Raw genomic sequence first — 13,986 nt, forward strand, 5'->3', positions numbered from 1 at the left:
CCTCCTACCTGAGGATGTCACTTTTTTCCCTCCTACCTGAGGATGTCACTTTATTTCCTCCTACCTGAGGATGTCACTTTATTTTCTCCTACCTATGGATGTCACTTTATTTCCTCCTACCTGAGGATGCCACTTTATTTCCTCCTACCTGAGGATGTCACTTTATATCCTCCTACCTGAGGATGTCACTTTATTTCCTCCTACCTGAGGAAGTCACTTTATTTCCTCCTACCGGAAGATGTCACTTTATTTCCTCCTACCTGAGGATGTCACTTTATATCCTCCTACCTATGGATGTCACTTTATTTCCTCCTACCTGAGGATGTCACTTTATATCCTCCTACCTGAGGATGTCACTTTATTTCCTCCTACCTGAGGATGTCACTTTATTCCCTCCTTCCTGAGGATGTCACTTTATTTCCTCCTACCTGAGGATGTCACTTTATTTCCTCCTACCTAAGGATGTCACTTTATTTCCTCCTACCTAAGGATGTCACTTTATTCCCTCCTACCTAAGGATGTCACTTTATTCCCTCCTACCTGAGGATGTCACTTTATTTCCTCCTACCTAAGGATGTCACTTTATTTCCTCCTACCTAAGGATGTCACTTTATTTCCTCCTACCTGAGGATGTCACTTTATTCCCTCCTACCTGAGGATGTCACTTTATTTCCTCCTACCTAAGGATGTCACTTTATTTCCTCCTACCTAAGGATTTCACTTTATTTCCTCCTACCTAAGGATGTCACTTTATTCCCTCCTACCTAAGGATGTCACTTTATTCCCTCCTACCTGAGGATGTCACTTTATTTCCTCCTACCTGAGGATGCCACTTTATTTCCTCCTACCTGAGGATGTCACTTTATATCCTCCTACCTGAGGATGTCACTTTATTTCCTCCTACCTGAGGAAGTCACTTTATTTCCTCCTACCGGAAGATGTCACTTTATATCCTCCTACCTATGGATGTCACTTTATTTCCTCCTACCTGAGGATGTCACTTTATTTCTTCCTACCTGAGGATGTCACTTTATTTCCTCCTACCTGAGGATGTCACTTTATTTCTTCCTACCTGAGGATGTCACTTTATTTCCTCCTACCTGAGGATGTCACTTTATTTCCTCCTACCTGAGGATGTCACTTTATATCCTCCTACCTGAGGATGTCACTTTATTTCCTCCTACCTGAGGAAGTCACTTTATTTCCTCCTACCTATGGATGTCACTTTATTTCCTCCTACCTGAGGATGTCACTTTATATCCTCCTACCTAAGGATGTCACTTTATATCCTCCTACCTGAGGATGTCACTTTATTTCCTCCTACCTATGGATGTCACTTTATTTCCTCCTACCTGAGGATGCCACTTTATTTCCTCCTACCTGAGGATGTCACTTTATATCCTCCTACCTGAGGATGTCACTTTATTTTCTCCTACCTGAGGAAGTCACTTTATTTCCTCCTACCGGAAGATGTCACTTTATTTCCTCCTACCTGAGGATGTCACTTTATATCCTCCTACCTATGGATGTCACTTTATTTCCTCCTACCTGAGGATGTCACTTTATTTCCTCCTACCTAAGGATGTCACTTTATTTCCTCCTACCTGAGGATGTCACTTTATTCCCTCCTTCCTGAGGATGTCACTTTATTTTCTCCTACCTGAGGATGTCACTTTATTTCCTCCTACCTAAGGATGTCACTTTATTTCCTCCTACCTAAGGATGTCACTTTATTCCCTCCTACCTAAGGATGTCACTTTATTCCCTCCTACCTGAGGATGTCACTTTATTTCCTCCTACCTAAGGATGTCACTTTATTTCCTCCTACCTAAGGATGTCACTTTATTTCCTCCTACCTGAGGATGTCACTTTATTCCCTCCTACCTGAGGATGTCACTTTATTTCCTCCTACCTAGGGATGTCACTTTATTTCCTCCTACCTAAGGATGTCACTTTATTCCCTCCTACCTAAGGATGTCACTTTATTCCCTCCTACCTAAGGATGTCACTTTATTCCCTCCTACCTGAGGATGTCACTTTATTTCCTCCTACTTAAGGATGTCACTTTATTTCCTCCTACCTGAGGATGTCACTTTATTTCCTCCTACCTGAGGATATTACTTTATTTCCTCCCACCTGAGGATGTCACTTTATATCCTCCTACCTGAGGATGTCACTTTATTCCCTCCTTCCTGAGGATATCACTTTATTCCCTCCTTCCTGAGGATATCACTTTATTTCCTCCTACCTGAGGATGTCACTTTTTTCCCTCCTACCTGAGGATGTCACTTTATTTCCTCCTACCTGAGGATGTCACTTTATTTTCTCCTACCTATGGATGTCACTTTATTTCCTCCTACCTGAGGATGCCACTTTATTTCCTCCTACCTGAGGATGTCACTTTATATCCTCCTACCTGAGGATGTCACTTTATTTCCTCCTACCTGAGGAAGTCACTTTATTTCCTCCTACCGGAAGATGTCACTTTATTTCCTCCTACCTGAGGATGTCACTTTATATCCTCCTACCTATGGATGTCACTTTATTTCCTCCTACCTGAGGATGTCACTTTATATCCTCCTACCTGAGGATGTCACTTTATTTCCTCCTACCTAAGGATGTCACTTTATTTCCTCCTACCTAAGGATGTCACTTTATTTCCTCCTACCTGAGGATGTCACTTTATTCCCTCCTACCTGAGGATGTCACTTTATTTCCTCCTACCTAAGGATGTCACTTTATTTCCTCCTACCTAAGGATGTCACTTTATTTCCTCCTACCTAAGGATGTCACTTTATTCCCTCCTACCTAAGGATGTCACTTTATTCCCTCCTACCTGAGGATGTCACTTTATTTCCTCCTACCTAAGGATGTCACTTTATTTCCTCCTACCTGAGGATGTCACTTTATTTCCTCCTACCTGAGGATATCACTTTATTTCCTCCCACCTGAGGATGTCACTTTATATCCTCCTACCTGAGGATGTCACTTTATTCCCTCCTTCCTGAGGATATCACTTTATTCCCTCCTTCCTGAGGATGTCACTTTATTTCCTCCTACCTGAGGATGTCACTTTATTTCCTCCTACCTGAGGATGTCACTTTATTCCCTCCTACCTGAGGATGTCACTTTATTTCCTCCTACCTAAGGATGTCACTTTATTTCCTCCTACCTAAGGATGTCACTTTATTTCCTCCTACCTAAGGATGTCACTTTATTTCCTCCTACCTGAGGATGTCACTTTATTCCCTCCTACCTGAGGATGTCACTTTATTTCCTCCTACCTAAGGATGTCACTTTATATCCTCCTACCTAAGGATGTCACTTTATTTCCTCCTACCTGAGGATGTCACTTTTTTCCCTCCTACCTGAGGATGTCACTTTATTTCCTCCTACCTGAGGATGTCACTTTATTTTCTCCTACCTATGGATGTCACTTTATTTCCTCCTACCTGAGGATGCCACTTTATTTCCTCCTACCTGAGGATGTCACTTTATATCCTCCTACCTGAGGATGTCACTTTATTTCCTCCTACCTGAGGAAGTCACTTTATTTCCTCCTACCGGAAGATGTCACTTTATTTCCTCCTACCTGAGGATGTCACTTTATATCCTCCTACCTATGGATGTCACTTTATTTCCTCCTACCTGAGGATGTCACTTTATATCCTCCTACCTGAGGATGTCACTTTATTTCCTCCTACCTGAGGATGTCACTTTATTCCCTCCTTCCTGAGGATGTCACTTTATTTCCTCCTACCTGAGGATGTCACTTTATTTCCTCCTACCTAAGGATGTCACTTTATTTCCTCCTACCTAAGGATGTCACTTTATTCCCTCCTACCTAAGGATGTCACTTTATTCCCTCCTACCTGAGGATGTCACTTTATTTCCTCCTACCTAAGGATGTCACTTTATTTCCTCCTACCTAAGGATGTCACTTTATTTCCTCCTACCTGAGGATGTCACTTTATTCCCTCCTACCTGAGGATGTCACTTTATTTCCTCCTACCTAAGGATGTCACTTTATTTCCTCCTACCTAAGGATTTCACTTTATTTCCTCCTACCTAAGGATGTCACTTTATTCCCTCCTACCTAAGGATGTCACTTTATTCCCTCCTACCTGAGGATGTCACTTTATTTCCTCCTACCTAAGGATGTCACTTTATTTCCTCCTACCTGAGGATGTCACTTTATTTCCTCCTACCTGAGGATATCACTTTATTTCCTCCCACCTGAGGATGTCACTTTATATCCTCCTACCTGAGGATGTCACTTTATTCCCTCCTTCCTGAGGATATCACTTTATTCCCTCCTTCCTGAGGATGTCACTTTATTTCCTCCTACCTGAGGATGTCACTTTTTTCCCTCCTACCTGAGGATGTCACTTTATTTCCTCCTACCTGAGGATGTCACTTTATTTTCTCCTACCTGAGGATGTCACTTTATGGCCTCCTACCTGAGGATGTCACTTTATTTCCTCCTACCTGAGGATGTCACTTTATTTCCTCCTACCTGAGGATGTCACTTTATATCCTCCTACCTATGGATGTCACTTTATTTCCTCCTACCTGAGGATGTCACTTTATTTCCTCCTACCTGAGGATGTCACTTTATATCCTCCTACCTAAGGATGTCACTTTATTTCCTCCTTCCAGAGGATGTCACTTTATTTCCTCCTACCTGAGGATGTCACTTTATATCCTCCTACCTGAGGATGTCACTTTATTTCTTCCTACCTGAGGATGTCACTTTATTTCCTCCTACCTGAGGATGTCACTTTATTTCCTCCTACCTGAGGATGTCACTTTATTTCCTCCTACCTGAGGATGTCACTTTATATCCTCCTACCTGAGGATGTCACTTTATATCCTCCTACCTAAGGATGTCACTTTATTTCCTCCTTCCTGAGGATGTCACTTTATTTCCTCCTACCTGAGGATGTCACTTTATATCCTCCTACCTGAGGATGTCACTTTATTTCCTCCTACCTGAGGAAGTCACTTTATTTCCTCCTACCGGAAGATGTCACTTTATTTCCTCCTACCTGAGGATGTCACTTTATTTCCTCCTACCTGAGGATGTCACTTTATATCCTCCTACCTATGGATGTCACTTTATATCCTCCTACCTGAGGATGTCACTTTATTTCCTCCTACCTGAGGATGCCACTTTATTTCCTCCTACCTGAGGATGTCACTTTATATCCTCCTACCTGAGGATGTCACTTTATATCCTCTTACCTGAGGATGTCACTTTATTTCCTCCTACCTGAGGAAGTCACTTAATTTCCTCCTACCGGAAGATGTCACTTTATATCCTCCTACCTATGGATGTCACTTTATTTCCTCCTACCTGAGGATGTCACTTTATTTCTTCCTACCTGAGGATGTCACTTTATTTCCTCCTACCTGAGGATGTCACTTTATTTCCTCCTACCTGAGGATGTCACTTTATATCCTCCTACCTGAGGATGTCACTTTATTTCCTCCTACGTGAGGATGTCACTTTATTTCCTCCTACCTGAGGATGTCACTTTATATCCTCCTACCTATGGATGTCACTTTATTTCCTCCTACCTGAGGATGTCACTTTATTTCCTCCTACCTGAGGATGTCACTTTATATCCTCCTACCTGAGGATGTCACTTAACTTCCTCCTACCTGAGGATGTCACTTTATTTCTTCCTACCTGAGATGTCACTTTATTTCCTCCTACCTGAGGATGTCACTTTATTTCCTCCTACCTGAGGATGTCACTTTATTTCCTCCTACCTGAGGATGTCACTTTATATCCTCCTACCTGAGGATGTCACTTTATTTCCTCCTACCTAAGGATTTCACTTTATTTCCTCCTACCTAAGGATGTCACTTTATTCCCTCCTACCTAAGGATGTCACTTTATTCCCTCCTACCTGAGGATGTCACTTTATTTCCTCCTACCTAAGGATGTCACTTTATTTCCTCCTACCTGAGGATGTCACTTTATTTCCTCCTACCTGAGGATATCACTTTATTTCCTCCCACCTGAGGATGTCACTTTATATCCTCCTACCTGAGGATGTCACTTTATTCCCTCCTTCCTGAGGATATCACTTTATTCCCTCCTTCCTGAGGATGTCACTTTATTTCCTCCTACCTGAGGATGTCACTTTTTTCCCTCCTACCTGAGGATGTCACTTTATTTCCTCCTACCTGAGGATGTCACTATATTTTCTCCTACCTGAGGATGTCACTTTATGGCCTCCTACCTGAGGATGTCACTTTATTTCCTCCTACCTGAGGATGTCACTTTATTTCCTCCTACCTGAGGATGTCACTTTATATCCTCCTACCTATGGATGTCACTTTATTTCCTCCTACCTGAGGATGTCACTTTATTTCCTCCTACCTGAGGATGTCACTTTATATCCTCCTACCTAAGGATGTCACTTTATTTCCTCCTTCCAGAGGATGTCACTTTATTTCCTCCTACCTGAGGATGTCACTTTATATCCTCCTACCTGAGGATGTCACTTTATTTCTTCCTACCTGAGGATGTCACTTTATTTCCTCCTACCTGAGGATGTCACTTTATTTCCTCCTACCTGAGGATGTCACTTTATTTCCTCCTACCTGAGGATGTCACTTTATATCCTCCTACCTGAGGATGTCACTTTATATCCTCCTACCTAAGGATGTCACTTTATTTCCTCCTTCCTGAGGATGTCACTTTATTTCCTCCTACCTGAGGATGTCACTTTATATCCTCCTACCTGAGGATGTCACTTTATTTCCTCCTACCTGAGGAAGTCACTTTATTTCCTCCTACCGGAAGATGTCACTTTATTTCCTCCTACCTGAGGATGTCACTTTATTTCCTCCTACCTGAGGATGTCACTTTATATCCTCCTACCTATGGATGTCACTTTATATCCTCCTACCTGAGGATGTCACTTTATTTCCTCCTACCTGAGGATGCCACTTTATTTCCTCCTACCTGAGGATGTCACTTTATATCCTCCTACCTGAGGATGTCACTTTATATCCTCTTACCTGAGGATGTCACTTTATTTCCTCCTACCTGAGGAAGTCACTTAATTTCCTCCTACCGGAAGATGTCACTTTATATCCTCCTACCTATGGATGTCACTTTATTTCCTCCTACCTGAGGATGTCACTTTATTTCTTCCTACCTGAGGATGTCACTTTATTTCCTCCTACCTGAGGATGTCACTTTATTTCCTCCTACCTGAGGATGTCACTTTATATCCTCCTACCTGAGGATGTCACTTTATTTCCTCCTACGTGAGGATGTCACTTTATTTCCTCCTACCTGAGGATGTCACTTTATATCCTCCTACCTATGGATGTCACTTTATTTCCTCCTACCTGAGGATGTCACTTTATTTCCTCCTACCTGAGGATGTCACTTTATATCCTCCTACCTGAGGATGTCACTTAACTTCCTCCTACCTGAGGATGTCACTTTATTTCTTCCTACCTGAGATGTCACTTTATTTCCTCCTACCTGAGGATGTCACTTTATTTCCTCCTACCTGAGGATGTCACTTTATTTCCTCCTACCTGAGGATGTCACTTTATATCCTCCTACCTGAGGATGTCACTTTATATCCTCCTACCTAAGGATGTCACTTTATTTCCTCCTTCCTGAGGATGTCACTTTATTTCCTCCTACCTGAGGATGCCACTTTATTTCCTCCTACCTGAGGATGTCACTTTATATCCTCCTACCTGAGGATGTCACTTTATTTCCTCCTACCTGAGGAAGTCACTTAATTTCCTCCTACCGGAAGATGTCACTTTATATCCTCCTACCTATGGATGTCACTTTATTTCCTCCTACCTGAGGATGTCACTTTATTTCTTCCTACCTGAGGATGTCACTTTATTTCCTCCTACCTGAGGATGTCACTTTATTTCCTCCTACCTGAGGATGTCACTTTATATCCTCCTACCTGAGGATGTCACTTTATTTCCTCCTACGTGAGGATGTCACTTTATTTCCTCCTACCTGAGGATGTCACTTTATATCCTCCTACCTATGGATGTCACTTTATTTCCTCCTACCTGAGGATGTCACTTTATTTCCTCCTACCTGAGGATGTCACTTTATATCCTCCTACCTGAGGATGTCACTTAACTTCCTCCTACCTGAGGATGTCACTTTATTTCTTCCTACCTGAGGATGTCACTTTATTTCCTCCTACCTGAGGATGTCACTTTATTTCCTCCTACCTGAGGATGTCACTTTATTTCCTCCTACCTGAGGATGTCACTTTATATCCTCCTACCTGAGGATGTCACTTTATATCCTCCTACCTAAGGATGTCACTTTATTTCCTCCTTCCTGAGGATGTCACTTTATTTCCTCCTACCGGAAGATGTCACTTTATTTCCTCCTTCCTGAGGATGTCACTTTATATCCTCCTACCTATGGATGTCACTTTATTTCCTCCTACCTGAGGATGTCACTTTATTTCCTCCTACCTGAGGATGTCACTTTATTTCCTCCTACCTGAGGATGTCACTTTATTTCCTCCTACCTGAGGATGTCACTTTATTTCCTCCTACCTGAGGATGTCACTTTATTTCCTCCTACCTGAGGATGTCACTTTATTTCCTCCTACCTGAGGATGTCACTTTATATCCTCCTACCTATGGATGTCACTTTATTTCCTCCTACCTGAGGATGTCACTTTATTTCCTCCTACCTGAGGATGTCACTTTATATCCTCCTACCTGAGGATGTCACTTTATATCCTCCTACCTGAGGATGTCACTTTATTTCCTCCTACCTGAGGATGTCACTTTATATCCTCCTACCTGAGGATGTCACTTTATTTCTTCCTACCTGAGGATGTCACTTTATTTCCTCCTACCTGAGGATGTCACTTTATTTCCTCCTACCTGAGGATGTCACTTTATTTCCTCCTACCTGAGGATGTCACTTTATATCCTCCTACCTGAGGATGTCACTTTATATCCTCCTACCTAAGGATGTCACTTTATTTCCTCCTTCCTGATGATGTCACTTTATTTCCTCCTACCTGAGGATGTCACTTTATATCCTCCTACCTGAGGATGTCACTTTATATCCTCCTACCTAAGGATGTCACTTTATTTCCTCCTTCCTGAGGATGTCACTTTATTTCCTCCTACCTGAGGATGTCACTTTATTTCCTCCTACCTGAGGATGTCACTTTATATCCTCCTACCTGAGGATGTCACTTTATATCCTCCTACCTAAGGATGTCACTTTATTTCCTCCTTCCTGAGGATGTCACTTTATTTCCTCCTACCTGAGGATGTCACTTTATATCCTCCTACCTGAGGATGTCACTTTATTTCCTCCTACCTGAGGAAGTCACTTTATTTCTTCCTACCGGAAGATGTCACTTTATTTCCTCCTACCTGAGGATATCACTTTATTTCCTCCTACCTGAGGATGTCACTTTATATCCTCCTACCTATGGATGTCACTTTATATCCTCCTACCTATGGATGTCACTTTATTTCCTCCTACCTGAGGATGCCACTTTATTTCCTCCTACCTGAGGATGTCACTTTATATCCTCCTACCTGAGGATGTCACTTTATTTCCTCCTACCTGAGGAAGTCACTTTATTTCCTCCTACCTGAAGATGTCACTTTATATCCTCCTACCTATGGATGTCAGTTTATTTCCTCCTACCTGAGGATGTCACTTTATTTCTTCCTACCTGAGGATGTCACTTTATTTCCTCCTACCTGAGGATGTCACTTTATTTCCTCCTACCTGAGGATGTCACTTTATATCCTCCTACCTGAGGATGTCACTTTATTTCCTCCTACCTGAGGATGTCACTTTATATCCTCCTACCTGAGGATGTCACTTTATATCCTCCTACCTATGGATGTCACTTTATTTCCTCCTACCTGAGGATGTCACTTTATTTCCTCCTACCTGAGGATGTCACTTTATTTCCTCCTACCTGAGGATGTCACTTTATATCCTCCTACCTGAGGATGTCACTTAACTTCCTCCTACCTGAGGATGTCACTTTATTTCCTCCTACCTGAGGATGTCACTTTATTTCCTCCTACCTGAGGATGTCACTTTATTTCCTCCTACCTGAGGATGTCACTTTATATCCTCCTACCTATGGATGTCACTTGATTTCCTCCTACCTGAGGATGTCACTTTATTTCCTCCTACCTGAGGATGTCACTTTATATCCTCCTACCTGAGGATGTCACTTTATATCCTCCTACCTGAGGATGTCACTATATTTCCTCCTACCTGAGGATGTCACTTTATATCCTCCTACCTGAGGATGTCACTTTATATCCTCCTACCTGAGGATGTCACTTTATTTCTTCCTACCTGAGGATGTCACTTTATTTCCTCCTACCTGAGGATGTCACTTTATTTCCTCCTACCTGAGGATGTCACTTTATTTCCTCCTACCTGAGGATGTCACTTTATTTCCTCCTACCTGAGGATGTCACTTTATATCCTCCTACCTGAGGATGTCACTTTATTTCCTCCTACCTGAGGATGTCACTTTATTTCCTCCTACCTGAGGATGTCACTTTATATCCTCCTACCTGAGGATGTCACTTTATATCCTCCTACCTGAGGATGTCACTATATTTCCTCCTACCTGAGGATGTCACTTTATATCCTCCTACCTGAGGATGTCACTTTATATCCTCCTACCTGAGGATGTCACTTTATTTCTTCCTACCTGAGGATGTCACTTTATTTCCTCCTACCTGAGGATGTCACTTTATTTCCTCCTACCTGAGGATGTCACTTTATTTCCTCCTACCTGAGGATGTCACTTTATTTCCTCCTACCTGAGGATGTCACTTTATATCCTCCTACCTGAGGATGTCACTTTATTTCCTCCTACCTGAGGAAGTCACTTTATTTCCTCCTACCGGAAGATGTCACTTTATTTCCTCCTACCTGAGGATGTCACTTTATATCCTCCTACCTAAGGATGTCACTTTATTTCCTCCTACCTGAGGATGTCACTTTATTTCCTCCTACCTGAGGATGTCACTTTATATCCTCCTACCTATGGATGTCACTTTATTTCCTCCTACCTGAGGATGTCACTTTATTTCCTCCTACCTGAGGATGTCACTTTATATCCTCCTACCTGAGGATGTCACTTAACTTCCTCCTACCTGAGGATGTCACTTCATTTCTTCCTACCTGAGGATGTCACTTTATTTCCTCCTACCTGAGGATGTCACTTTATTTCCTCCTACCTGAGGATGTCACTTTATTTCCTCCTACCTGAGGATGTCACTTTATATCCTCCTACCTGAGGATGTCACTTTATATCCTCCTACCTAAGGATGTCACTTTATTTCCTCCTTCCTGAGGATGTCACTTTATTTCCTCCTACCGGAAGATGTCACTTTATTTCCTCCTACCTGAGGATGTCACTTTATATCCTCCTACCTATGGATGTCACTTTATTTCTTCCTACCTGAGGATGTCACTTTATTTCCTCCTACCTGAGGATGTCACTTTATTTCCTCCTACCTGAGCATGTCACTTTATTTCCTCCTACCTGAGGATGTCACTTTATATCCTCCTACCTATGGATGTCACTTGATTTCCTCCTACCTGAGGATGTCACTTTATTTCCTCCTACCTGAGGATGTCACTTTATATCCTCCTACCTGAGGATGTCACTTTATATCCTCCTACCTGAGGATGTCACTATATTTCCTCCTACCTGAGGATGTCACTTTATATCCTCCTACCTGAGGATGTCACTTTATTTCTTCCTACCTGAGGAAGTCACTTTATTTCCTCCTACCTATGGATGTCACTTTATTTCCTCCTACCTGAGGATGTCACTTTATATCCTCCTACCTGAGGATGTCACTTTATTTCTTCCTACCTGAGGATGTCACTTTATTTCCTCCTACCTGAGGATGTCACTTTATTTCCTCCTACCTGAGGATGTCACTTTATTTCCTCCTACCTGAGGATGTCACTTTATATCCTCCTACCTGAGGATGTCACTTTATATCCTCCTACCTGAGGATGTCACTTTATTTCCTCCTACCTGAGGATGTCACTTTATATCCTCCTACCTGAGGATGTCACTTTATTTCCTCCTACCTGAGGAAGTCACTTTATTTCCTCCTACCGGAAGATGTCACTTTATTTCCTCCTACCTGAGGATGTCACTTTATTTCCTCCTACCTGAGGATGTCACTTTATATCCTCCTACCTAAGGATGTCACTTTATATCCTCCTACCTATGGATGTCACTTTATTTCCTCCTACCTGAGGATGCCACTTTATTTCCTCCTACCTGAGGATGTCACTTTATATCCTCCTACCTGAGGATGTCACTTTATTTCCTCCTACCTGAGGAAGTCACTTAATTTCCTCCTACCGGAAGATGTCACTTTATATCCTCCTACCTATGGATGTCACTTTATTTCCTCCTACCTGAGGATGTCACTTTATTTCTTCCTACCTGAGGATGTCACTTTATTTCCTCCTACCTGAGGATGTCACTTTATTTCCTCCTACCTGAGGATGTCACTTTATATCCTCCTAACTGAGGATGTCACTTTATTTCCTCCTACGTGAGGATGTCACTTTATTTCCTCCTACCTGAGGATGTCACTTTATATCCTCCTACCTATGGATGTCACTTTATTTCCTCCTACCTGAGGATGTCACTTTATTTCCTCCTACCTGAGGATGTCACTTTATATCCTCCTACCTGAGGATGTCACTTAACTTCCTCCTACCTGAGGATGTCACTTTATTTCTTCCTACCTGAGGATGTCACTTTATTTCCTCCTACCTGAGGATGTCACTTTATTTCCTCCTACCTGAGGATGTCACTTTATTTCCTCCTACCTGAGGATGTCACTTTATTTCCTCCTACGTGAGGATGTCACTTTATATCCTCCTACCTAAGGATGTCACTTTATTTCCTCCTTCCTGAGGATGTCACTTTATTTCCTCCTACCGGAAGATGTCACTTTATTTCCTCCTTCCTGAGGATGTCACTTTATATCCTCCTACCTATGGATGTCACTTTATTTCCTCCTACCTGAGGATGTCACTTTATTTCCTCCTACCTGAGGATGTCACTTTATTTCCTCCTACCTGAGGATGTCACTTTATTTCCTCCTACCTGAGGATGTCACTTTATATCCTCCTACCTATGGATGTCACTTTATTTCCTCCTACCTGAGGATGTCACTTTATTTCCTCCTACCTGAGGATGTCACTTTATATCCTCCTACCTGAGGATGTCACTTTATTTCCTCCTACCTGAGGATGTCACTTTATATCCTCCTACCTAAGGATGTCACTTTATATCCTCCTACCTATGGATGTCACTTTATTTCCTCCTACCTGAGGATGCCACTTTATTTCCTCCTACCTGAGGATGTCACTTTATATCCTCCTACCTGAGGATGTCACTTTATTTCCTCCTACCTGAGGAAGTCACTTAATTTCCTCCTACCGGAAGATGTCACTTTATATCCTCCTACCTATGGATGTCACTTTATTTCCTCCTACCTGAGGATGTCACTTTATTTCTTCCTACCTGAGGATGTCACTTTATTTCCTCCTACCTGAGGATGTCACTTTATTTCCTCCTACCTGAGGATGTCACTTTATATCCTCCTACCTGAGGATGTCACTTTATTTCCTCCTACGTGAGGATGTCACTTTATTTCCTCCTTCCTGAGGATGTCACTTTATATCCTCCTACCTATGGATGTCACTTTATTTCCTCCTACCTGAGGATGTCACTTTATTTCCTCCTACCTGAGGATGTCACTTTATTTCCTCCTACCTGAGGATGTCACTTAATTTCCTCCTACCTGAGGATGTCACTTTATATCCTCCTACCTGAGGATGTCACTTTATTTCCTCCTACCTGAGGATGTCACTTTATATCCTCCTACCTGAGGATGTCACTTTATATCCTCCTACCTATGGAT

General features: G+C 42.3%; 1 pseudogene; it reads right to left on the reverse strand.

The window, feature by feature from the left end:
• The window catches only part of LOC139982495 (2-hydroxyacyl-CoA lyase 2-like), a 299,720-nt pseudogene that overhangs the window by 110,576 nt on the left and 175,158 nt on the right, over nucleotides 1-13,986 (reverse strand).

This window comes from Apostichopus japonicus, chromosome 16 (assembly GCF_037975245.1).
Source record: "Apostichopus japonicus isolate 1M-3 chromosome 16, ASM3797524v1, whole genome shotgun sequence".
Classification (NCBI taxonomy): domain Eukaryota; kingdom Metazoa; phylum Echinodermata; class Holothuroidea; order Aspidochirotida; family Stichopodidae; genus Apostichopus; species Apostichopus japonicus.